Source organism: Manacus candei, unplaced genomic scaffold (genome assembly GCF_025592945.1).
Source record: "Manacus candei isolate 608988 ecotype Guabito, Panama unplaced genomic scaffold, ASM2559294v1 h1tg000027l, whole genome shotgun sequence".
Classification (NCBI taxonomy): Eukaryota; Metazoa; Chordata; class Aves; order Passeriformes; family Pipridae; genus Manacus; species Manacus candei.
The window spans coordinates 6,266,265-6,289,342 of NW_026138075.1; the positions used below are offsets into that span (position 1 = coordinate 6,266,265).

At 42.6% G+C, this 23,078-nt stretch overlaps 1 protein-coding gene across 4 annotated transcripts in view; it reads left to right on the plus strand.

The window, feature by feature from the left end:
• The first annotated feature begins 13,986 nt into the window (after nt 1-13,986).
• SEMA6A (semaphorin 6A) overlaps nt 13,987-23,078 on the plus strand; it is a 117,764-nt gene continuing 108,672 nt past the window's right edge. For 2 of the 4 annotated variants that reach the window (XM_051789342.1, XM_051789339.1), the window contains exon 1: nt 13,988-14,616. The gene's annotated coding sequence lies outside the window, so the exon portion shown is untranslated. Of the gene's footprint in view, nt 14,617-23,078 lie in introns of all 4 variants that reach the window. The other 2 variants (XM_051789344.1, XM_051789343.1) reach the window with 2 other exon arrangements.

A 23,078-nucleotide genomic window follows, 5' to 3' on the forward strand; every position in this document is an offset into this window, starting at 1 on the left:
CTCAAAGGCATTTTAAGGTAGATTGTTGTGGCATTGGACTCCTTACCTATTTCCAGGAACAGCCTAGAGAAATCTAGCAACATACACTACACTTTGAATCTAATGGATGAATAGTACTTGAGGGCAAATTCGATGTCTCTGGCTTCCTGCTTGCTGCTGCAACTCTATTTATTAATTCTACAGTATGTATTTTATAGGCACCATGCAATGCCAGCTGAAGGTTACAACAGTAAAGCAGGAAAAAAGATGAGGACTACAAAGACACTGGCAGTTTATTTTAATTCAGCTAAAAAAAAGTGACTTCTGCTTTTATCATCCTTTGTATTTGGCAAAGGTTAGAGTTTATCTGTTTCACAGGCTGCCAAAATGCTGAGTAGATCCTACCATTGTCTCAGTGAACACTGAATTGCATATTAATTGAAGATCTAAGGCTCTACATCAAACAATAGAAGTGTAACCAAACATTGCAGACCTGGGACAGGAATGCCTCTAGAGCTAGATGGGAATGTTTGATTCAACAAGGCCCTTTAAATGTTTCCTTCAGAAACATTGTTAAATCCTTTGAAACTTTGACAGTGTTCTGCTACTAGCTGCAGTTAAAAATTATTTTCTGGAGGTCAGTCCAACCTGCTTACCTTATGGTCATATCCAAATGATCAGTGTCAGGAACAGCCTCAGCATCCCAGCTCACAGGGCTGCTTGAGATGACACATGTCACAGAGATTAAACACCTTACCTCCTGCAAGGCCTATTGATCGTGCACACAGGTGTGTTCTTACCGCTCCCTAATTAAAGGAGAAATAAAATGATTCCATGAGAAAAGCTGCTTATCTCATCTTTCTAGGAGCTGTATGGGTGTTGCAAGGACAGAAATCAGCTGCCAAAGGAGGAGACCTAAACCAGCAAAGTGACATTTGTGCACTGCTTGAATAAATAGATGAATTCAGTCACAGTGTAATGCATTAATAATTTCTATCAGACACAGACAAGAAGACATCTCCTGGATGTCATATAGTATATACATACACATAAAATAAAAGGAGGTAGAGAGAACTGAGCATTTATTCAATATGAGCCACCAATAATATAATGTACATCACTAGAAGAGGAAACAAGGAATAATGCCTAAGAATTCAATGGATTCAAATCCACATAAAAACAAGTCTTGCACTCCCAACATATTTGAGCTGCAGAAATTAATCTAAACTCTATGTCTGAATAGGTTTGTTCTTTTATGGAAATTTGCATTGGGTCCAGCTTTGCTGTTCAGTCCTTCTTTTATACTGCTCCTGATCTAAAACACAGAATTCCAGAATTTGTAAGCTTTCTCGTTTATGTATAACTCCTCTCAAGCATGACTTGTTTGTTCAAGAAAACTCTGTGACTTAAATGCCTGCTTAAACTATACAGAGATAACTGGCAATAGTCAGTATCATTGTGTCTAGTTAAGTCCCTTGCTTTAGAAGTAGAGTCACAAATACAGGTTACAGTGTGGATATGGTATCTTAATTGCATGCTAGCTACCAACATCCCTTTCTGGATCTGACTTCACCTAACTGCCCTCTGTATACTCTGTGCCAATCACATAGGATATTTTGCTGAGCAAATCCTTACACATAATTTTTCTCATTATACTTATAATGCAAAAGGTAAATAGTGCATAGATATAGATTTGCAAGTATAAGTGATTAATGATAACACCTGTAATTTTAACGAACATTCTTTTAACAGAGAATGGATGATAATCTTCAGCAAGCAATGGCATAATTTTAGACGTGGTCCAAAAGTCTAGGAATCAGACATTCAAGTGCTAAGTATCTGCCATAATTTTAAACTCTCAGTGCTGTAAACTGCAGCCAGGAAAATTTGCATCCCAAGATCGGATATCATCCAGAAAAGATCTTCAGGGTCCAACAACTTCTTACAGACTTCCCATAGAAACTTCCATCTCTACCTCATCCATACAGCTGACTCTTTCCTTCTGCCCAAACTTTGGGGATGCACTCATAGATACTTTCAGTAAATACATAGGGCAACTAATTCTTAAGATTTCAAAAAAGGATTGGTGAACTAAAAGATTTAAGGCTCTGTGTCCATATTTATTACACATACTGTAAGTAACAGAGGTTTCTAGAATTTCTTTTATTTCTTTTCTTGTGTCCATTACAGAGAGTTTGTCCTACAGCTACTGGAGCCAAAACAAAGAGTTCATGGTGTCGACAAGTCATTTATTACCAAGTGCCTCCTCTAAATACTTAAACACCCATAAAACCTGTGATTCTGAGACATAGCAATAAAAATGAGAAAAAAACCAAAACCCAAAACAAACAAGAAAAACAACAACAACAACAACAAAAACCCCCACAAAACCAAACCAAACCAAACAAAAAACTCCAAACACCAAAAAAATTCAACCAAAAAAAAAAAAAAAACAGCAGGGAGATAAGGGAGGTAAATTCAATGCGTTAAGATCCATTCTGCATAAAAAACTCTACACCTTGCTGCTATCACTATAGCAAAATTATTTGACTGATGTGTGTATCTCATTGAATTCTTCCAAATGCTGGTTTACTTCATAATTAATACCTAGAGACACTAGCATTTGACAGGTTATATGTCCTAAATAAATCATATTTTGTGCTGGTGTTGAAATGTTCAGTTCCATAAACAAGGAAGTGAGTGTAATAGCATCACTCCTCAATGAAAAAAGTTATAATGTAAAACTCGACTTCTAAGATAGAAGATACTATTTGTGATTTACCCAAGTGTTCAGAGGTGACTAACTGTCCCCACACTGATTCAAGGTCTGACAATAAAAGAGCGCTTCCCAGGTAGTTCTTCCAAGGCAAATTACAACTTCAAAGGAAAGAGTAGATCCATTCACAAAATAGTTACCAACAAGAGCTGTCAGATGGAAGAAAACATAGCAAGCAAGAGGCATGGCAAAATGGAAAGTACTTTTTTTTCACAAGGTGATATGTACAATGCAAAGTCAATTGGAACATATACTAAAATCTCTTACAAAGTTTCACCTTTGTATTGCCACATACAATGCAAATAAGGAATAGACTGTATTTAATCCCTACTATTTTTTTTATTCCCTCATTCACCACTACAATCATCCAATCCTAGTATTCCAGTCACATAATTTGAAGGCAATTAGTAGTGTACTGGAACCTTCTCTTCAACTCATCCAAAAAAGTGAATTGTTTAGCCAGTTTGGGGACAATGGATACATAGAAGTCCTACTTGCACACATCTGCATCCAATATGTTACCTCTTCTTCAGAAGTTGTTGTCTTTTTCCCGTTGATTTGCTTGCAAAACACGTTAAAAGTGCCTCCCAATTTTGTGTACAGCCACATAGTGCAGATGGGACTTTTCAAAGAGGTGGTCACCCTGACTTAATTACCTGTGCAGTTATACAAGCTAAGCTAATAAGGCTAATTGAGTTTCCCATGTCTCACAGTAAACTCATCTGTAGAAGGCATCAGTTTACTGATCTAAATAGCTGGTGAATTTTGCCTGTCTTCTAACAAGTGGAGGACAGAGAAAATACAACAGTCACAGATATTTAAAAGTCTTCATTTACTTTGTTTCCACACAGTACTTTTTTCAACACTTCCCTACCCAACTTGATGAATTGAACACAGGGCATTTCCTACAAAATGTGGTCATATTGCTGTATTTTAGGTTTGTAACAGGAGCCACTTGTCTGGCAGCACAGCACATACTTTTTTCCCATCCTAAATCCAGAAGGCTGAGAAGTTGAGTTTATCAGTTCAAAATTAGATGTGGATATACAGGACTCGCCCAGCATTTTTTTGCAGCCACATATGCAGCACTGGAATACCCAGCTTGCTTGTTTCATTGTATTTCCTCCCAAAGAGGAGCTCTAAAGAGACATTTCTTTGGCTGCTGAATGTCCTGTATTCTCTCTCTTCACTAATCATGCATACTGTGCAATGTGGAGTTTGAACTGCTAAGCATAGTGCGATTCACTTTCTTATGTGAAAAAAAAGGCAGGACTTTTGCACTTCACATCAAAATCAGAGAGTTTGTAACTGCTGGGACTTTTAATGATTGATGAGAGCTTTGGCATAGTTTTATTTGGAAAAGAGGGCTTTGAACCGGTGGATGAAATACCAAGAGGAGAGACTCACATAATGGGCCCATCTCCCCTAATCTCCTCACTAAAGAATACACAAGGAAGAAAAACAAGGAGTCCCTTGTAACCCTTGCAGTGACGAGCGCCTCATTTAATGTATTCAGTTACTTATTAGTAGGCCAATATAAATCTAGCACAACAGTGTGCAAAGTCAGCAGGGGGTCTGAATCCTGATGTTATTTTTCCCACCACTGAATAAATGATCCCAACCACCAGCTTCAGAAGCTCATCCTCATTAGTATGTATGAAATGAGTGGAATAAGCACTGAGAGATTTATATTGTTCTGTAATCAATTTAATTAATAAGAGACAGTGCTGATTTCTGGGAGAAAGAGGCAGTGTCCACAGATTCCTGTGCACCTTTCATGCTATTAGTGATAGAAATCTATCACAGCATGGCAACCTTAAAAAGTGCACTCATCATTTTCTAATCCTACTGACATTCATTAACCAGATATCTTAGCAACATGCATTTTATAATCTGCCACCATCACTAAGGTCACTGTAGAGTTTTCACTATAGCTCCCTACTTACACGGTTTTGTAACTCTGCTGGAAAGTTTAAGGATAACCAAGGAGTACTTTTGCAGTAGTCTTGCCAACTTTTAAATTCTGGACAAGCCAAATGAAAAAGGAACAACAGAAACGCCATTTAAAAACAAAACAAAACAAGATTTTAACCCCTCCTCCGCCTTAAAAAAAAAAACACAAAAAAACCAAACAAAAGAAAACAAACAACCAAACAAAACCCCACAAAAACAAACAACAAAAAAACAAACCAAAACAAAACCAAAAAACAATTAACCAGCCAACCAAAACACTCACATCTATCTGTTGGTGCCTGAGAACATATTATGATTTAAGTCACTGTGAAACCAGTTCTCAAGAGGCAGGAATGATATATTCATTTCATTAGCATGACTTAGACTGTGGGGAAAGGTGGTTTGTGTATGTCTTATCTAACATACAACAAGACTACACCAAAATCTGTATTTGAAATTGAAAATCACTGTCTCACTACACTGAGGTCAGCTACAGTTTTGCAATTGGTTTGAGTAAGACGAAGATTGAACCAGACTTTACAGTCTGAGGGGAGAGGGTATTTTATTTCACACTTTTGATCTTCCTAATTTTCTGTTTTCACATATTTAAGAGGTATGTTTACAAACTGGTTAATGTTACAGATTTTGCATCTTGGGTGATGATCTGGTCCCATGAAAGTCCATGACAAAACTCCCAAAGACCTCTCCAACTCCACTTCTTTTCCCCAAGCAATTTAGTCCACATCAAACATAGCACATTTATAAATCTACTTTGATTTTTATTTAACTGAACATCCAAATTAAAGATTTCAATTGAACAGAGGCCCCACTAAAAATTTAATACTCCAACATCAATCTCTATTTGTGTCTTTGACAGTGTGTAAGTAGATATTAAAATGCACATATGTTTTCTGCTGATTTTCTGTGAACATCGATTCCACAAAGGGTTGAAAGTACAATCCAAAAAACATCCACAGGAAGTCCTTGCCAAAAGTGAGAAACAATGTTGTCTTCAGGACAGACCAAATAAAGAGACCAAGAGTATTGCTATAAATGATACCCTGGCCAATAATATGTTAATTTGTTTTTCAGCTAGTGGGAGTTTCATCACTGATGGCACAAAAAGGAGGATGCCTGTGGTTTATTTCATGCAAGCTGATGTTTTCCTCCATGTTCCTTTTTCTTTAGGCATAGTCTTGCCACTTCTCCACCTTCAAGGTATTCTTCTTTATATGCTAAACTTCCACATATGCACTGTTAAGTACACTCTAAAAGACTATGGTTGGTATGATGGTTTATGGAAAGGACAATGGTTTGAGCCAGGAATCAAATATGCATCTCCAAACAATGGAAACACTCTTTTCATGGTGAGTTAAACTGACTTAGCAGTCAGTTTCTTCATGGTCTCTTGTCCTTTATGTTGGATCAGTGACTAATGTTCCAAATGGCTTTCACTCACTTCCTCTCAATCTTGTCGCATGAATATCAAGCACAGCAGAGTGACTGAAACTCACTAAGGCAAGACTGGAATGTCTAGGCTGTGATTTACCTGAGAGAGGCACAGTGGGGAGCAGCAGCTAGGTAATGATTGCCAGGAATGAGCAAACACAGGAAGTCTCTGCTTCCCTTCCCTCATTCCTTGGTAATAGTGCAGACTTCATTAGCAAATGCTTTTCAGCTCTAATAATCACCAGGAAACTCCAGATTACAACCAGACTGGAGGGAGGGAGGAAGGGAAAAGTTGTACCTGGCAGTAATGCTGTACTCATCATCATCCTCAGATGGGCCAGAAGCTATCACCTCTGCATACAGTAAGAAATACCCAACTCCTCAGCTACCCTCAGTGAAGCTTCTTGTGGAGTAAAACTCTTTTAAATACAAATACCATTGGCAGAGTACAGGTCTGGAAAAATCTAGACTACTGAATATAAGTGTCCAGAATTCTTATTATTACTTTTCCTGGCTCAATGCAATACAGGGAAAAGCCAAAAGAGAGCCCTTTCTGCACCAGTTACATGAACTAGAGCTAGAAACACCATTTGATCAGTTTTCCTCTTGGGAAAAATGATTACAGACAAGCAGACAAAGGAAAATATCCACTTCAGCTTTTTTGCTGAGTAATATCTTTGCTAGACAGAGCATTCTCAGAAATCACTGAAAAGACCCCATCAACTATCCACTGTAACCCATAAAAAACACACTGTGCTACAAACTAACAGCTTATCCCATATTATCCATTGGAAAGGAATAAATTTCTGCTCTTCCCTGTGAAACACTGGGGACATTAACTGAACCTTGGTGAGGGAAGGTGCACAAGGAGAATGTGAGAGACCTTTCCCTTCACTTGGTTTTGCCTTGCTCACAGGTGTGAGCCAAGAGGAGCCAAACTCCATCTATCCCACACAGGATACATGACTGCTTGTCACCTTGGTGCCTTTCTAGTCTGACTCACCATTCAACCTGGAGCACTGTTGTTTCCTGGCTATCCTGAGTCACTTTTTCCACACAGAATTGGGTCCAAATAGGTTGTGTTGGGAGGTAATTGACGCTGATGAAAATTGTTGTGCCAAAATCAGGACACACACTTTTCTTCCCAAATACTTTGTCATGTCTTTCAACACATTTTCAGTCACTCGTCTGTATCCTAGCAGGCCATAATGTGTTTGACATTAATTTCTCCATTAGTATTTAAAAATATTCATATTATTTAAAAGCAAGTGTAAACCTAGAACAACTCAGTCTCTCATTTCTTGAATATTTCAACTCAGTAATCTCACAAGATCAAAGGATAAAACCTGACTAAAAGATCATTTCCTGTCAGCTGTTCAATGGTCAAGGTTTAACCAATCCCATTTTTCCTACATTGTTTTATTATATCTCACTAATCTTTTGCTGCACACAGAGATTATTTGCTTTCCTCTCTCCTTGTTTCTCTTCCTTCCTTTTTCTTTCCTCCCATAACTTCTCTCTAGTTTCCCTCCTTCTTGCCCACTGCAGACTCTGCTTCATAAATTTTCTCAGTTGGAGCCTTCTTCTAGTCTCTTCCATTTTGTCCTGGCTCCTCTTTTCCCCTCTGTTTTTCACATTTCTCTTTTTAGTTTGTCAGTTGTATATCCTTTTTCCTACCCATTGCCATCAATTTGAGGGTTAAAAAAAAAAAAAAAAAGAAGTCAGCTGGATGAGGTTTAATGTTATGAATTAAAGTGTGTGTGTTGGGGAGGAGGATGGAATAAAGCCTCTTTATTTCAGATACTGAAACCATTAAAGGTTTTTCTTTGGTAATATTGTATTGCCTGGCAATTCCACGTACTGAATGTTCCTAAGGGCTCAGTTCAGCTGAAGGGACACTGAAAGCAATGATTTTGACTCAATAAACTAACCATTTCTTATTATTTAAAATTGGCTTCACTCTCAGTTTGATGCTGTAATTGTATTTAAAACATTTTTATTATAATATTTACTTTTTTCAGTGCTGTCTTTTCAATTACGATAAGTTTACACTGAGTTACCCCATCTAGATCTGAAATGTTCATTTTTTTTTGGAAAGCCACTGCAATGGTTCACTTTGGACTGTATTTATCCTCTGCAAGAGCATAGGCAAAGCCAAAATAAATGTCTTTCCTCACTGTTCTCCTTAAGTTCTTGATCAAGCCTGATTTTATGGAGTCCTGATGAGAACAGAGGATTTACCCCAAGAAAACTCTATTAATTTACCTTAACTTTCCAATCAAAATATGTTTTGCAAGTTTTCAAAGAGTCACTTGCTGTCCTCAATCCTTAGTGTCAAACCTTAATCATATAACGAGAAACAACATTTTATTCTGTTCAGTTCCTCACTGTACTCAAAAAGGATGCAACACCTAAGCACAATGTTGGAATCGCTGGGTGTGTGGATCTTCTGAAATAGTGAACTAAAAATGTAGAGCACAATACTTGAAACTAAATCATCATGAAGTACCTGAGGAGCATGCTGTCTTCTCTCATAGTAAAACTGAGGGGAAATAAAATTTGAAAAGTCTCTTTAGATGCTCTCTCTACAGTTTCTGATTAATTTTCCTCTCAGAGACTCTAACTAGAAGAGACTAATGTGAGATCATCAACATCCACTGTGTGAAAAAATTAAGTTTCCCTTTATGGAAAATCCAATAGAGTTTAATAGCAAATAATTTTTCTAGTGACTTAAGTTTAAGTGCCTATGGAATACAACAGATCAGTTATATTCCTGTTGTGGAGCTCTTCAGGCTAGTTAAAAAGCACTGTAAGATCCCTTCCTCGTGAAATTTTACAAAACAGAACATCAGCAGGTGAAATCAATACAGATGCACCAACATTAATAACATTATGTTAATTTACACCACAGGAGGATTTGGCCCACATGTGTTTAGAGTAATTTGATAATGAATCACTGCAAATTTCTGTTGACTTTAGCTGTTAAATTCTACATCACTTACCCATATTGATCTTACATGCTATGTTGTTTTCCTTTTTTTTTTTTTAAAGGGGAACCATTCCCTTCACCATATGGACCAGCTGCTATCCACAGTATTCTTTGCTTATTTCACCATCACGTAACACTCTACTCTTCTGGAAATTAGATGACACAGTGACATGTGAATGTTGCTCACAACGCAACATGAATTTCTGCTGATTTTTCTGGCACAGTACAGCAGGGGCTGACCAGGGTAGCCTCCTGCATAAAACATCTGCTCTGCAGCCTTGCTTGCCTTCCAAAATCCTCCATAGTTGTAGAGACCAACCTGCACAGAATTGGCAGAGAAACACTCTGGGTTCCCAGCGGAGGCAAATCCTTCAGTGAAGGATTTCCAGTGAGCCTTTCAAACTATTTTGCTGACCTTTCAAAACATTGGGTGGTCCTTGTTAAGCATATCATGTCAGCCTACAGTCATCTGCATATCCATTTGGAAGATGTCTGAACAAAGTGATTGGGAAAAGCGAATCCATATATGCCATCCAGCAACCTAAAAATGTGGCATTTTTAGTAAGGTCCTCAGTTACAGAAAGAATTTTGCAGGGATTCAACATTAAAAATCACATCCATGGAGGAAACTCATTTTTCTTAATCTAATCTCATTTTACATGTTTGGAAAGATCTGTAAAATGTCTAGTAGTGCTCACACTTTCAAACTATGAACCTCACTGTAGGAGTCAATTTGGAAAAAGACCAGTTGCCATTTTACTTTGGGAGGTTGAGAATTTTGTGTGTGTTAGTTTTTATAAGTCTTCTTTACTTTAGCTGCATTATACCCAAGAACAGCTTCTGGCTGAAGAAAAATCTGCCCACTCTCAACCACATTTTCAGCATACAGCTAAGTTTGGTGAATTCCCCTGAAGTGATTAAAAGAAAGATCTTATTTTTCTCTGCGTAGGAGTAATTACTTTGCCAGACATTCAATAATCTTGTCTTGACAAAAATCATATTTGCAGTTTGATGTGATTTCACTATTGCTGTAAGATTAAAGAAGTCAACACTTCTTTTATATAAGATGTGCCTGCATTCAACATTTTGTTTTTATTTGTGGTGAGATATATCTCCACAGGTAAAAGCATCTCCTCTGATGCCAGAACAGGAGAGAGAAAAAAGGAGTACAAGCCCTTCTTAGATTACAGGCTTCAAGTGCCTCATGGACATCAAAACTATCTGATACCTTCTGTGGGGCAAAACCCCCTTGTGTTTCTCAGATAGCTGTCAAAATCCTCAGCTCTACCACTTGTGTGTTGTTTCTTGACAATGTAAAACTCTGCTGCATTTTGAACTTTTGAAATAGGGGCAAGAACAAGCTGAATGGAATGTTGCACATATTATTCTCATGCAGGAAGATAATGAATGGGGGTGAGCTCAACAAGGTACCATTGCAACCCTGCATCCCAGCTCCTCAGAGCTATATCTAAGGGGATGCTGCTTATACTGTCACATGACTCTGGGAAGTTGGTAGAGTAGAAAATATAGATGAATACAACGTGGGGCTCAGCATGGCAATTAGCATTGAATTTTGAACATCCCAACTGAATGTGGCAGTTGCTGCCAGTGAAAGAGACCCAAATCCCTTCCTCAATATAAACCAGGTGTCCCACAAACTTTAAGTCAACATATTTCATATATGATGGGGAAGGAAGGGTAGAGGTAACATTTTCTTATGAACTCAAGTCAAATCTTTGGTAGAGATCTACTCTGCAAGTGGGTTGGAATGAGTTGGAGAAGTTCTCTATAGCTTGTGTGCATTGTTCAGATAGGGCTTTTAAAATGCACAGCTCCATGGAGACCTCACCAAGAATTTGTGACTGGAAAATCCACTGCACTCCACTGCTGCAGCTGCCAAAAAGCAGCCAGTGAAAAAATATGTCTTTTCCCATCAATAAGGGTAATAATTCCCTCCCCAAGCCCATGTGAGTAGCCCACAGTTAACTAGTCTAGGCAAAACAAATAAGGTTGTGTCTCTGTTTTCAGAAAATCTGACAGCATGGAGAATTGAGATTGACATTAAAGTTCCAGGAAAAGAGCCTAAAAAACTTGGTGGGAGAGAAAAGTTGAGAATAGTTTATTGGATTGGGTACCGAGTGAGAAAAGGAACAGGGAGTCAGGTAAAACAAAAGACAGTGGGTTTTTAAGCAATGAAGACAAGTCTGATTTTGTAAATCAGTTCTAGTAAGTTAAGAGCAGAAGGAGCAGCAACAAAGGACAGAAGAGATGGCTGTCATTTTGGCAGAGGGCTATATGAAAAAGGGCTACAATGTGTGATTTAAGTGAAGAAGTTAGGGAGTGCAGGCTTGGAAATTAAAGACAGAGAAAGAAAATGGATGAATAGAGAACACTTTCGTAAAAGAACCTGGACAAGAAACTTCTAGTAACTGATGCCTTAGCTAGTACCAGTGTCTGGAAAATAGGATTTTTTTAGTGCTGCTTCTTACAGAACTTTATTCTATAAAAATCTGGTCTGTATTTTTCAAAACCCTATTTATAGGAGGGGAAAGTATTCTCTGTCAGAGAGCCTTTTTTTGATTACTGAAGAAATGTAAGTGTAAAATAAACCATTCAGTATTGCAGAAATATTCGTGAAGTGTCTGAAGCACACAGTAAAGATCAAACCTAGATCTGCCTACAGTTCAAAGCCACAACAAAGTCAGTGGTAGTTTTGAACACCTCAAAACGTATGCAGTGATTGAACATAACAGAATGACAGAATGTCGGCATTTGCCATTGTCAAATGGGTATTTTCCACAAATCCTGACTAGGTTCAGTCTCTGTTCTCATTTCCTGACAGAGGGAGAAGTATCATGATATGATCTAGGGCCTCTTTGTGGAAATGGGGTTAGGGGTCTTTGCAAATCAAGGTACATTCATCTAGTTTACGCCCCTGACACACACTTGGGTACCCAGAAATTATTTGTACCACTTGTGTTTCTCTAATTGCTTTCAGGACTAGGGTAAGTTTGTTTCACTAAAATTTATCTATCCCCAGCAATTACTCTGTCTTTGATTTACAGCGGCAGAAAGAAAGAAAATATATATTTAGTCTCATTTCCTTTGGTGAAAAAATTACACTAAGTATACATTCAGTTTAAACCGTCAGAAAGGAAAGAAGAAACTTTTCCTTGATACAGATGAATGTTTTCTCTTGTAATCTAACAACTAGAAATTGAGTGGATATGTTGTTAATTTTAGAACCCAAATCAAGTACAGAACCAAAACCAATGTCTCAGAGTCCTTTCATGATCTGAAAATAAAAGGAAGAAAAAGCAACTGTGATAAAAAGTAGTTATTCTAATTTTAATGCCACACTTCGTGACCTGACAGCAAATCCCTTAGTTGCATTCTGTTCTTTCACTTATCTGGTTGGGGAAAAAAATAAATATAAATCATGTTAAAGTAATTCCACATGTAAATGAATCCCCTGGAAATCAGATACCTTGGCGCTGAAGTAACTAAAGGCTCTCCTTGCAGCCTTAACTCCAGCGAGATCTACAGGGTGGAAATGACTGCTAAAACTCTTGAGGAATCGCATGCCGCCGTCAAGGAAACGAGCACGCGGTTTTTGCAGCTCGAAGACTTTGGGCTATTTTGTAGGGTTTATAGCGCAGCCCGCTCCCGCAGCTTGTCCGCTCCAGTCCCGATGCTCTAAGAGGTCAGCGGCGCGCGGGAGCAGGGGGAAGAACCACAGGACGGACCCACGGGCGGGCGAGACGAACCCCTCGAGCAGCGGCTGAGCTTGCCTGGCCCCGGACAGGTTTGCGGGCCCCGCATAGGTTCTGCACCTCCCGCTCCCGCCGTCCTGGCACCGCGCCGGGGCAGAGGGCGGCTCGGCCGCCGTGCGCGGTGGGAGGGAGCGGTGCCGGCACATCCCCGGGGCTGGTCCGGGGATTACTGCCGGCGGCGGCGGCGGGGGACCTCGGCCGGGGAGGGGGAGAGGGTGGATTAATGTATTAGCGCCGCTTGCTCCTGCTCCCGGCTGGATCGGCTCCGAGACAGGGATTAGCGCAGCCAGCGACCACCGCGGCGGGACTGGGGCGGAGGGAAGGGGGAAAGGCGACAAGCGGACGGCCAGCTGCGGCCCCGGTCCCGCTCCCCCCGGGGACGCGGGGGATGCGCCGGGGGGCACGGCCCGGTTCCATGCGCGGGGCTGCTCTGCCGCCCCAGGCACCGCAGCAGCCCCTGCTGCCGCGCCCCCGTCCCCCGAGGGGCTGCGGACGGCCGCCCTCTTCCCCCCACCGCGCTCTTAAGGCGCCCCTCGCCGACTCTCCGCGCCCCGCCGGCGTGCAGCGACTGTGATGGCTGGAGGCGGCGGCATCTGCGATGGGGCGGGCGAGGGCCGAGCGCGGCGGGTCCCCGGCGCAGGCACCTGCTCGGCACAAGCCCCGTGCCGCCCGGAACCCGCCCCGAGGTGTCGCTGGCAGCAGCGCCAGCAGCACCGCGAACCCCCGTCCCGCCCGGCCGGGCCCTCCTCCCGCCCCTCCCGGCCGCGCTCCCTCGGCCTCGCCCGGCCCCGCCCCCCCGGCCCGACCCCGCCCCCCCGGCCCGGCCCCGCCCCCCGGCCCGGCCCCGCCCCCCCGGCCCGGCCCCGCCCCCCGGCCCGGCCCCGCCCCCCGGGCCCTGCCCCGCCCCCCCGAGCCCTGCCCCGCCCCCAGGCCCTGCCCCCTCCCGGGCGCGCGCCCCGCCCGCGGCAGCGGGAGGGGCGGGGCGGGGCGGGGCGCGGGCGCGCCCGCCCGGCGCGCGCCAGTCCCGGGCTTTGTCTCCGCCTCCGCCGGCGGAGCCGCGTCCCTGGGGCAGCGCGCGGGCGGCGGGGCAGCGGCGGCGGCGGGAGACGGGCGGCGGAGCGGGAGCGGCGGGAGAGACAGAGACAGAGAGAGAGAGAGAGAGAGGGGGAGAGAGAGAGGTAGCGGCTCCCTGGTCCTCGCCGCGCACAGTCCAATGCCCGGCAGCCCGAAGCAAGGAGCGACTGCGCTTTCCTTCCGTGGCACAGCGAGTGCCTCCTGCCTCGGAGTTTTCCTGAAACAGCCGTCACAACGGGAGCACTTTTGGTAGAAAGGGACCAGAAGGAGACCACGAAATGACTTACCTCCCGAGGCTCGGCTGAAGGGGACTCGCTGGAGTGGAACCTTAGTGGAATTTGGGTCTGGAGAGGAGTTGCTAACGCTTTTTTTTGTTTTTTTTTCTTCTACCTGATCCCTCCCCTTTTCGCCCATCATTGGAAATGAACAAATTGCTTTTGCAATTCAGAAAGTAGAAATATTAAATATACCATCCCCCTGGAAGCATACATGTAGTAATGACAAAGGATTGCAAAGGAGAGAGTGGCTCCAGTTTCCCAGAGAGATCCCCTAAAATGGATTACTAAATGGGACACTACATCAGCTAGTTGTCCTCTAGCTGCCCAGATACATGCACCGAAAAGGTACAGTACTCCCCCGTCCGTATTCCTGTTTGGGGGTTACTCGGAAGGGAAGGCTCCCGGGTCGCCCGGGCAGGCTTGGAAGGAGCGAGGGTGGTGTGTGGTTTGAGGCTGGCTCCTGCCTTCTGTCTCGACATCGTTTGCAGCGCGTAGGGAGGAGGAGAGCCGCCCGCAAGTGCACGCGCTGCGCTTGCTGTTGCCACTTTCCCGACATCTCGTGGCTTCGTCTTTCTTTTATCTTTTTTTCACACACCCCCCTCTTATTCTTCCCTCACTCCCCTTCCCCCAGTTGCCCAACACCTAGCCCCAGTTGCCTCCCCTAGCCCTTGGCACGGCTTGCATGCGCGGCGCTGGGGCTCCTCGCCTCCCTCCGCCGAGTCCCGCTCGCAGGGGGTCGCGCCCGCCGAGGCACCGTGGGGCCGGGGGGACCGCGAGACGTCGAGTCTGAGGCCGAGGCCGCCGCCCGCCACCCCGGGCATCATGTGGGTCTGGGTGGTGGGGTCTTTGTTACAAGAACTATGTGGCCGCTCCGTGCAGAGGCGTAACCCTGCCGTCTCTGCTCTTCCCGCGAGGTAGTTGGGTCGCGGCCGATGTATTTATTTACTGGGTTTTTTTCCAAGGCTGGGTTGCTTTTGGGGGCGAAGTAGCCTGGAACCAAGGCAACTTCTTCCGCGGAGCAGCCCTCGGCGCAGCCGCGGGCTTTGTTCGCGATTGTGGGCTGGGGCCGCGGGCTCCCCTCTCCGCCCGCTCCCCGCGGACGGTGGCCGCCATACCCTCCGCCCTGGCCCCGGCCAAGGTGGGCTGCCGACTGCCCTCCCGCAGCCCCGCGGAGAAGGGTGGCTCTGGGGCAGGGATGCTCCCCGCCCCTTTCTGCCTGGCGCCACCACCTCTCCCCCCGGGCTGGTGGCTCTGCCAAGCCGCTTCTGCTCGGCCGGGGAGCGCAGGCAGACGGGCTGGGGAAGGTCGGACCCCTTCGGGGCGGCCCGGCGGGCAGGGAGCGTTGCGAGGCAGCCCAGCTCTCTCCGCCCAGCACTCGCCCTGCCGCTCCAGCGGCCCCTCTCCGCCCTCGGGCCCTGCGGGAGCTGGACGAAACGGTGGAAAAGGGAAAGTTTTTTTAAGGGAGAATAGCAGGGCCGGCCCCCGAGGAGGGGCCGCGGGCTGGCGGCGCCCCGCAAACTCCTCGCGCCGCCGCGGAGCGGCCGGGCCGGCTCGGGGCGCGGGGAGGCCGGGCGGGGATTGGGAGCGGGGCTCCTTCGTGCCGCTGATGCCGAGGAGGGGACAGGATGCTGCTGAGGGGAAACGGTGTTGAACAAGGGAAGAGGGATTTCCCCCTGCACACACTCACACCTCCCGTCCCCTCAAGTGCAGGGGCAGGGAAGAGTCCCGGCCGAGGACAGGGTGAATTAGGAGGCTGTGCCTTCGTCTGTGGTGCGCTGGCGGCGCGGCGCTGAGGCACGGGGGGCGACGGCGGGGGCTCGGGCAGCCCTGGGGCGGCCGAGAGTTCACACCGCCGCTCGTTCCGCTGCCGGGGAGGGCGGTTAAAAGTTCGGGTCTCCATCATGCGTGGAGAAAGTACCTGCTCTTTGCGTGGGCTCGACCGCCCCGCTGCTTCTTCCCTTTGCGCCTGGCTATCCAAGGGAGGTGTTTCCCGGGGGTGGCCCGGACGGCGTGTGGGTCGGGGGCTGGCGGGGGAAGTCAGTCTGAGGCTCCAGCCCGGTCAGTTGCAGCGGAGATGCCCTTCTGCCCATCATCCGCGCCTCTGCCCTGTCTGGCTCATCTCAGGGTGAGTCGCAAGGCGGTAACTGCTGGGTCTTCCTTAGGCAAATGGCTCTGTCTTTTTCTAACCTTGACCGCTCTGTGTTCAGGGAGTAATTTGTTCTCCTGTTCTTCTCCCGAGCTAATTGCCGCTGCCGCTTTTGAAGTTTGTAAACAGGCACGTTTGTGCCAGCATCTGTACAGCGCGGATGTTTAGCTGCTGCGGAGAATTATTTCACTAATAGAACGGCAAAAAAATAAGGGCTTTAGTTAGCTGTGTAATATATTGTAAAAGATGCCACTTCCTGACGTTTCAAGGTGAATGCTTCATTTTCCAAAGGAGCATACACAACATGCAGGTGTTGTAAATAACGAGTCTGTACAACCAATTTCTGTCACAGGGTTACACGAGGTGGCTTATTATTTGACATAGATTCTGCTCACTTGTTTTATGTCATACAGCAACGATATTAATTACTAACTTGACCTCAAAGATAGTAGCTAAAGGTGTGATTTTCGCACTGTCTTCACTACAGTTAGTTCAGTGATTGCTTTTGCTGTGCATTCATTTAATTTGTGTCATCCAGTAAGCCATTCTCATCCAAGTAATTTTTACTTGGCGATTAAATCCTTTGGCATCAATGTCATGAAGTCCAGTAGAGTCAGGCTCTTTTAATCACAGAATTCATTTTGAGAAATCTGTGGCATTTTTCTCAGAGTAACGTTTATGTAGCTGTTATCATGCTTAGGGTTTCCTTTGCCATTTCAGACTAGAAAAGCAAAATGATCTTGCTATGATTAGCTTCTGTTTTTTTTTTTTAATGAGACTATTCCAATGTATGGTGAAAAAATGTGGGTCTGCTCCAGCAAACCCCTTTCTTCATGGAATTGCCTCAGACGTGGTTGAAAGCAAATACCTACTTCAGTGGGATAGGGAAGGTTTGTAACTATTAGAGAAGCACAGTTACCAAAGTGTTTCGCTGTCAAGGGTATAATTTTATCTAGTAGGAGCCTGGTTTTAATATTGTAGCTCTCAAAAATTATAAGACCAAGAGAACTAACTCTTTTTAAAGTCAGACATGTTCTTATGCATTAAAAATTTGATTTCTGTTCTCCACCACTCTTCACTGGAGAAAATATCTGGCTTTTGTGGAAGTTTAGTTCAGGAGCAGAATTCCCAAATAAGATTTCTGTTTAAATGCTAAACAAAATTTAAAATAGTAAGTAATACCGTAACGTATATTTGCAACATTTGCTGTTCATGTAGTGGGAATCAAATGCTTGAAGGATGGGTGAATACTTTCAGGGAGTACGAATTATGCAGTCACAGATGTTCTGTGTATACTCAATTAGTCGACTTGAAAACTGTATATTCTTACTTAATGGCAAAACCAACCTTATCAACAGAACTCATACTGCTTGAACCAAAAAATAATTGGGCACAGACGTCTCTGAGAAACATGGCTAGCTAACATTTCTAGCTGCTTGAAGATAAAAGTGAATATTATATGTTAGCCATAGACCCCTCTTAATGTTTGTAAATAGAAGATTGCAGTTACTGGAGTTTAAAACTGAAGAAGGAAGTTGATTGGGCTAAGGATGAGGAGTTGCCTTCGTTACATTTTTTAAAAGAATAAAAAAAAAAGAGAAAGAAAACGAGAGAGATAAAATTAATGACCTGTGAAAAATCCAGACTAGAACTGTTTGCATTAAAAAGAAAGTAGGTGATTGTGAACTTGCTTGTGCATGTTTTGTGAGGGGAAGGGGAAGTTTGTCATCTTGTTTTGAAGAGCCATACATAAATACACATGAAAGGAGTTCACATGGTTTACAGCAGGGGAGACATAAAATGTTTTAGGATTAAATTGACCTGAGCTAATACATGCCTCACATCCAACTTGTTTGCAAGAACACATTGTAATACTACCCAAACAAATGTTTAGTGTATAGTACCTGATTCCCATACGCCACAGCAGAGTGCTGAAAACAAACAAGCCAGTAAATGCTGGAAAACAACATTCAAATTATATTACACACAGCATATGCTAGAGAAAAGTTGAACTGTAGTAAACCAGAAGTCTTCATTATCCTAATTTGATACAGATGCTGCAGTGTTTGACCTCCTACTATTCATTTATTGATGAAGTAAATCTTTAGCCCTCATTCAACCAAGTAAGTTCTGCTGACCCAGGAAAGCCTTGCTTGCCTGAGTAATTTTCCGAGAGTAAAGACAGTTGCTGAAATATTACTTAAATGGGGACTTTTTTTCTTGTTTATGCCCCAAACTGAAAATACTGTTCTCTGCTGGGTACTTGTTAAGGACCTGAAGCTACCATGTGAGTACATTTGCTTTGGATGGATCTTTAATGTTAAATCAGACGTAGGTCTGCGTGTCATGGAACAAATCACGTCTGACAAATTGTGACAAGCTTTGCTTGACGGGGCAACAGAAAAATAAGAGGAATAAGCAGTGCTCTTTAATGGTGACCATTTGAGCATTTTATGCTCAAAAATTCTGATTATCAGGGTTACTCTGAGGCGGGTGAAATGTTTTGGCAGTAAGATACAGTCAATAGCACAGAGTCCGACTGCTGATCAACGGCATACAGCAACTGTGAACAGTGTTCTAAGGCAGAAACAAGCAGCTGGGGGAAAGCCTGGTCCTGAGCCAGACGGGTCTCTAAAGGAATATTTTTATTTTTGTCCTGTTGCACCAGTCTCTTGAGTGAAGAACAGCTTATATGTGCATAGGTTCTGTGAAGACAGAAGTGGACTACCCCAATTCAAGTGGAAACCTGACAGACTGGAGTTTACGAGTGTTTATTTTCTTTATGTGCCGTGTTACCTATGGCCATGGAAATAACTGAATGCATATGTTTATACAGTATTAAGGGATCTTTAATTGTCCATGGTGAAGGATGCTTTGGTTTTGGATCTGGATTGCAATATGGCAGCACAGCTCCAAGGCACAGACTTAGGATTTAAAGGGAAGAGTGCCACCTACTGTGTTAGAGTTATAGATATTGCACCTCCCGTATGCTTTGTGGAGTTCCCAAGCTGCTCATTTGCTTGTTTTGTTTTAGCCACTGGAAGATGTGAAAGGATTCAAAATTAAATCTGGTATGGGAACGGAGAAATCAAAAAACAGAAAAGCATTCTGCACCTACAAAACCAGGATATTCTGGAGGTCTTGGAAGGGGTTCTTTGAAAGACAGGCATACACAGAGGCATTTGCAGTTTTTGTCACTTCAGACTTACACAGGCTGCTAACAGTTAATAGTGAGGGCACTGGAAATAGGGAAGGGGATGAGAGATCTATGCTTCCCCCTATAAAATAATCATGTTCTCAGCTTTCGTGCACCAGATGAATATAAATAAGGCTAATAGATTTATGCCCTCTGAAATCTAAAGTTTAACTCCAGATACAGTTTAATAAAAAGGAAGTAGATTTCATTTAAAAAAAGGAACAATTTTCAAAAAAGGAAGAAGAAAATGAGAAAAACTCAACATAAATTTTCCCATAATTTGCTGCAAAGCCTTACAAAGTATTTCCCAGTTTAGAACTGTAGTTATTTATCAGCCAGAAGGAGGGTTGTGCTATGCTTGATGTGAATACAGGGTCATTTTTGTATGAAAAGAATTTTTCTCTGAGCCCCAAAGTGTTTCTTCAGTGGCTGAAATAGAGATGTAAAATGAAGTAGATAAACCAGCTATTAACAGAACTGCCAGTTGCTGTATCTCTAGAGTGAAGACATATGGTAATTCACTACATTCAGTGATGACCTTTCCTTTAAAAGTATTGTTAATAATAGGCACTTCTATATAAAGTATTTACACTACATACTTGAAATTCATATATCATGGACTACTCCATGCCATTTTTTGTTTTTTATTTTTTGAGCTACTGACAAAACTGCTACCGAGGAACTTTCTACACAAATACACTTTGCAACATGCCTGAAGTTCTGACCTTAAAGCGTTTCCGGGGGCAGATGCACAGCACTGCTGTACATCATGTGACATGACAGTATGTGTGCTGTCCTCAGTATGAGAGGCCTTTGGCATCATCTCTCTCACCCTCCCCAGGTAGAGCCATGCCTTGACTGCAGGATTATACCCTTTCCATGAAGCAGGCAGAAAAAAAAAGCATTCCTACGCTTTTGTGATCTCTGTAACCAGTTGCCTTTAGAGAAAACTTAATGTTTATGGAATTAGAAAAAAAAAAGAATGTTTTTGTTATACCCTTTCACCTTAGTCTGAGGCCATCTAGTTGGATAAGGACTACTATACTATTATTTTTACTAGAGATAATAGCAGAAGTTTTATTACGTGTTTAGAAATAAAAGGTATTCCTAACCATCATCAATTTTACAATGACCCTGACAGGCTCATGGGATGTTCTAATAATGCAAATATATAGAATATACATATAATAGATATGGTCGTGTGTTCCAGTTCAGCAGATGGAAAAAGTACTGTCCCTTATGAATCCCCAGCACAATGGGAAAAGCTGCATCCAAATATATTCCTGACTGCAGCAAACATTATTTCTACTTTCCTATCTCTGTCTGCTCAGCTTCACTCAGATGTTTTATATATTCCTCATATGGCTTTGGTAATTATATGGGAAATTTCCTCTGTTCCTTCCTTCACCATTGTTCATGAACATTTATCCATTACTTGCATTTGAGGCAGCCATTCATTGAAATGTTAATGAGATTTTGAACAGTTTATAGTTCCATAGTTTTTTGTTGTTGTTGTTTTGAGCAGAAAAAAATTGTAATTTTTGTTGATGCCTTTTGAAATCTACTTTTTATTGGTAGATTGAGATAGATTCTATGCTAATTCCTCTAGCATTCCTGAATTATGGCCTAGCAAGGCACTGTCGCTGGGATCTTCATCTATTAATCATGGAAGCTGCTTTCTTATTCGGTTGCCATAGTTTCAGTGCCTCAGATAGTGTTGGGGTGCCTTGGGAAAGGCTTGCGATGCATTCGGACTTGCAAACCTTGCAGTTATTTTGGCAGTAGAAGAGCTCTGAAGGAACAGAGAACAGCATCCAACATTATTCAGAGTTGGATTAAAAGCGGAAACTTCTGGATATGTCTCTCTGGACCCTGTTATGTGAATGTCCAGCTGATATTTACTCCCAAGATTTGCTTTTTGTTTTTTCTTGCTGGTAAAATGGTACATTTCAGAGACTGCTGGCTACCTTAATTCATTTCAAGAGCAAAAGAGGCTTTTCATTAGTTCTTCTGAGAAATGGTTGGGTATATTAGGGCATTTAGGGTTTCCTAAGCAATCCAGGTAATTTGTTTTACATTCCCTTTTAATCTAGCTACATACAGCATCATATCCTGTTTGAGACTGAGTTAATGTTTATTGTTACCTTTAATAAAATTACAATAAGAACGCTTTTGTTAGCTGCAGAGCAGCTTGAATTACAAAGTAAAAAAGGGGAAATAAACTTTTTTCAGACATAACTAGTGCTCTTACAGCGCTGTGTTGGCACTGGCAGTATTTTTGGAATAATATTCAGTATTTGTTCACAAACTCAGTATTAAAACATACATACTTTCAGAAATGCAGGTCTTTGAGAAGTTAGAAATAGCTTTTTTGATGAATAAGAAAAATGGTAAAGTAGTAAATATGTCTAACAGGAAAGTACCTGGAAGACTGACTTGTCAATGTAGTGCTCAGTATTAATGGATTTGTCAGTTGTGCAGAATATAAAATAATGCACAAACATATTTCAATAAGCAAATAATGGTTTCCTTTTTCTTTTCCTTTTTCTTTTCCTATTGAGAAAAAAGCTTCATCACTTCTGTGTGAGCAATAGTAAGCTACATGTTTTAGCAGATATTTAAATCCCATTTCTTCTTTTCTTCTGGATTTTACAGTGCCTCCAGAATGATGTGATTTCCCTCTAGATCTAATAAGCAATTTGAGTCTTGCACAGATAAGCTTGATAGGTACCTTCTGTTCACAAAAAGAAAAAGCCAGCCTTGACTATTCATATCAATCAAAGTATAGTGTTAAAAAGCTGTGTAGTTTAGATTAAAGAATTGAGTATAATTGGAACTAGTCTGGAAAATTAGCCACTTTTTGAATTTCAAATGGTTAGCTTGCACTCAAGGATGAGTTTTAAAGCTTTAGCTTAGAACTTTACTACCCAGTCTTGTCAATTTTTCAAGTGAGATCAACAAGCAGATTGAGAACATGTGGCTGTTACATATAATCCACCCTCAGGAGTCCTACAAACTGAACAAAGTGAAGTCCAAAAATTTCACATGAATTTTAAAACTTTTTTGGTAGCTGCACACAATATCTGTATTTGTAATTTTATACTCCTACATAATATATATAGTTTCTGGTCTGTAGTCTGGCTTCTGCGTATTCTGTTGTATACAAATATTTTACATTAATCTCAGCCTTTTTCCTAATAAACTCACAATGTGCATGTCTCTAGTAGATTGGCAGTCTGATAGAACAGAACATGATCATTTTGTAGTTCCCTTTGGAATGGGGAGGTGGTGATTGAGTAAGAAAATTGTTGCAGTGGGGAAATATCTTGGATCAAAAGCTGTAGGGGTACAAATTCTGTTGTGTTTTTCTTCTCAGAACTCCATTTAGAATCTCTCTGTATAGAAATTAACTTAAGCAGTTCTGTAAGGTACATCCTTTAGCAATGATGACATTTTTTGTCTTGT